General features: G+C 37.6%; 1 pseudogene across 1 annotated transcript in view; it reads left to right on the top strand.

Annotated features, from left to right (window-relative positions):
* Positions 1 to 1,581: 1,581 nt before the first annotated feature.
* LOC101303994 overlaps positions 1,582 to 3,744 on the top strand; it is a 6,250-nt pseudogene continuing 4,087 nt past the window's right edge. The window contains exons 1-9 of the transcript XR_184568.1: positions 1,582 to 1,739; positions 1,916 to 2,011; positions 2,109 to 2,190; positions 2,293 to 2,343; positions 2,598 to 2,762; positions 2,948 to 3,102; positions 3,191 to 3,299; positions 3,458 to 3,557; positions 3,637 to 3,692. The product of XR_184568.1 is annotated as a vesicle-fusing ATPase-like (transcript). The remainder of the gene's footprint in view (positions 1,740 to 1,915; positions 2,012 to 2,108; positions 2,191 to 2,292; positions 2,344 to 2,597; positions 2,763 to 2,947; positions 3,103 to 3,190; positions 3,300 to 3,457; positions 3,558 to 3,636; positions 3,693 to 3,744) is intronic.

Here is a 3,744-nt window from a genome sequence, read left to right on the forward strand (position 1 = left end):
GTAATCGATCGAAGATTACTGTTGGAAAGCCTGAAATAAGATACAGACCATAGCTGAAAAAACCAAAAAAGCTCCAATCTTTACATAATCCAAACCCAAAATCGACTTCTTTTTTGTATGATAAACTGACAGATCCCCCAGCACAGCAGATGAAAATCAAAACCAAACCCAAAAAAGCACAAACGCACAGGAAAAAAGAAAAAGAAAAGAGGAGACATACCAAATGAGTAAAGGCAGATGAGAACAACCGAGAAAGGATATCCAAAATTGAAAGTGCGTCTCCGGCAATGGCTACGAAGGGTTGGCTGTCCGAAGAGATGATGGCGTTGACTGGAAGAAGAGAAGATGATCTGCTCTGAGTTTGGGCTGCTCGGATCTGAATCGAGCTTTCCGGTCTCTTTCTTCCGCTCTCTTTCTTCTGCACTCTTCTTTTCTCTCTCACTTTCTCTTCTGTCTGGGTTTCTAGACTATCTCTTCTGTCTGGGTTTTTCTAGAGTCTCTTCCGTCTAGAATGGAGGCCTAACTCTTCTGTTTGGAATGGAGGCCCAATTGTGTTAAGTGTTACAAACAGTAATTAAGAACAATGTTATGAACAGTGTTTTTAGTTGTTTCCACAGTCGACAGAAAATATATATATGGTAAATATTCACTCGTTGAAATATAATAAATTACCCCAAAGACGCACTGTTGTTGTTGTTGTTGTTTTTTTTTTTTTTTTTTTTTTTTTCTTAAGCATTCAGAATTGAAATTAACAAACTATAAAGAAAAACCTCGGATCCATCATACTCCCAAACAATCAAACTGAAAAGCATTGTGCATCTGAGGGGGAAGCTGATACAACCAAGAAGAGAGAGAAGATGAAATGCTCTAAATTAACTAAAACATCAGCCACAAAATCAACTTCTCGATAGATATGCTTAAAAACAATATTACGAAAATATTAAACTTGCTGCTGAATATCTTAGATTAGCAGAACATCTATCATAAGTTTAAAGTCGTATTCTATAAAAAAAGGTTGAGTAATGAACTGGGCTAGTGTTGTAACATTGGTCGAGCAACATAACATAAAATTTTCATATCTAGCGTTTAAGGTTTATGCACTAACGGTAAGAGTTTATTCTACATTGTTCGGGTATCCTCATGAACATACTTTGGGTTAAGCATGTGTACGAGTCTCTACAGAAATTGTCTACATCATTCATGGAGGAGGATAATTTCCTTGTGACACATTATGATAGAAAAAAAAAAATTAAATTTTTTTTTTGACTAGAAAAAGGAAAAATTAAAAGAAATTAAACTTGGAGTTGGATACTAAAGTAACTAAACTTGTTTACTACATCTGTGACATCTGTCCACGTATGATTGGAGGGTACGTTGGCATCATAAGGGAAATTTCTAATTACTTAATCAGGTAGGCAAAAGAAAATCCTGGACCCGCATATAAAGCTCTAGATTTCAAAGCTCCCTTCGTCTCTGCCAACAAAGCTTCTTCCCTTTCTCAAAAAAAAAAGAAGAAAAACTTCTCTCATTATTTTTAAATTTTAACTGACACCCCAAACGGAAAAAACTCTACGGCCAGAAATGGCTCCGGCGACAATGATCGACACCAACACTCCGGCCCCGGATCTCGCTCTCACCAACCTCGCCTACTGCTCGCCGCTCGATCTCCGGACCTTCGCCATTCCCGGCACCAAGCTCAACCTCGCTCTAATCGCCGACTCGTTCGTTCTCTCAGTATCATATCCTTTCAGTTTCTTCGCTTTTTTTTTTCGCTTTCAATTCATCATAGCCATCGTTTGGTTAGCACTCGATTATATTATCTATGCGATTTTGGTTAAGCATTTGTGAAATTGAGTACATTGATTTACTGGAACTGCTTGATTTTGATGTTTTGGTTGCCTTAACTGAAAGAAACTCCTCACGAGAGCATACAGCAGGGCTACATTGCGCTCAATGCAATTCAACGACGGCATGCCAGGGTTTTTAGCGGTGACTCAGTCTCTGTGAGCAGGTTAGTCACCGATTCGATTAACTTTACGAGCCGCGGTAACTGAGTTTTGATGGTATTTTTTTACCTGTTTGTGATTTTGTTGTGGTAATTATGTTAGGTTTACTCCGCCTGATGATTTTAACCTCACTGTGCTCACTCTGGAATTGGAGTTTGTGAAAAAGGGGACTAAGAGTGAGCAGGTATTTGCATTTGGATTTTCCGATTTTACATACTTATTTTAGTTATCCTTATAGAAAATGGGAGAGAGATGGATTCTAAGAGCTTCTGGGCTGTTTGTGTAGATTGATGCTGGTGCCCTGTCGAGCCAACTTAAAAAGAGGTTTATGAACCAGGTAGCTACGACCTTTTACTTGAGCTACTGATTCTTTAGGGTTGTTTCTATTGAAAGGCTTCTTTGGAAGTATAGATTGTCCAATGTTTTCAATGATAACGGATTGGTGTACTGGAATCAAGAATGTAGACATATGATTCTAGACTTGAATCAATGTTATATTTTAGTTTCTTCTTATCCAAACTGTTTAGTTACCATATTGCAAAATGACAGACATCTTATAGTATATGGAATATGGGGATTTGCTGTATGCAGGTTCTGACAGCTGGACAAAGAGTATCATTTGAGTACCATGGGACTAATTACATTTTTACAGTCAATCAAGCTGTAAGATCAGAAGAGTCTACCTCTGTTGAAAGAGGAATGATCTCGAGTGAAACATATTTCATTTTTGAGGCACCAAGTGGAAATGGAATAAAGGTGAGATCTTCTTTTTTCAAATGATGTCAGGCTCATTTTCTTCTTCACTTGGCTGGTTACCTTGATTTCTATAAATAGTAGTTATAGAAATTATGTTGGCTTGAGAATCACATGATCGCGATTTGGAATCATAAACTACATCAAATAAGGGTTGAAATATTAATGCGTTGACTTCTGTTGTCCAGATTGTTGGCCAACGTTCTGATACGACTAGCAATATCTTTAAGCACAAGGAATTTAACCTTCAAACACTTGGCATTGGTGGCTTAGGTGCTGAGTTTGCAGATATATTCCGAAGAGCTTTTGCCTCCCGTGTCTTCCCTGCACATGTTACGAATAAGTAAGACAACTGATTCGTCAAGTTGACGTAGTTTTAGTTGTTGTTGTCTGTATACCATACTCTTAACTGAAAACTTTTGGTGGTCCAGACTAGGGATTAAGCATGTTAAGGGTATGCTGCTTTATGGACCCCCTGGTACTGGGAAAACTCTGATGGCACGCCAAATCGGAAAAATGTTGAATGGGAAAGATCCAAAGGTTAGGAAGTGGATTCACCATTACTTTTCTTTGATTTGCAAGTTCATTTCAGCATGTCTGGATGTTTTCTGCAGTTTTACCTAGCATTATTGTTTAGTTAATACCCGTATTGGTGATTGACTTATTTATATATGTATTTCTCTTTTGAACTGCACTAGATTGTTAATGGTCCAGAAGTCCTAAGCAAGTTCGTTGGTGAAACTGAAAAGAATGTTAGGGATCTATTTGCTGATGCTGAGAATGATCAAAGGCTTCGTGGTAAGAGAAATATATCTCTTTAATGCACTTCTATATTAGTTTTTTAGAATCTCTAATGTTTTCATTTCCTAATCTCCAGGAGATGAAAGTGAATTGCATGTCATAATCTTTGATGAAATCGATGCTATTTGTAAGGTACAAAGTCTTTCATACTCAATATCAAGATTCAGTATGCATGAGTAGATCA

The sequence above is a fragment of the Fragaria vesca genome, linkage group LG4, assembly GCF_000184155.1.
Source record: "Fragaria vesca subsp. vesca linkage group LG4, FraVesHawaii_1.0, whole genome shotgun sequence".
Classification (NCBI taxonomy): Eukaryota; Viridiplantae; Streptophyta; class Magnoliopsida; order Rosales; family Rosaceae; genus Fragaria; species Fragaria vesca.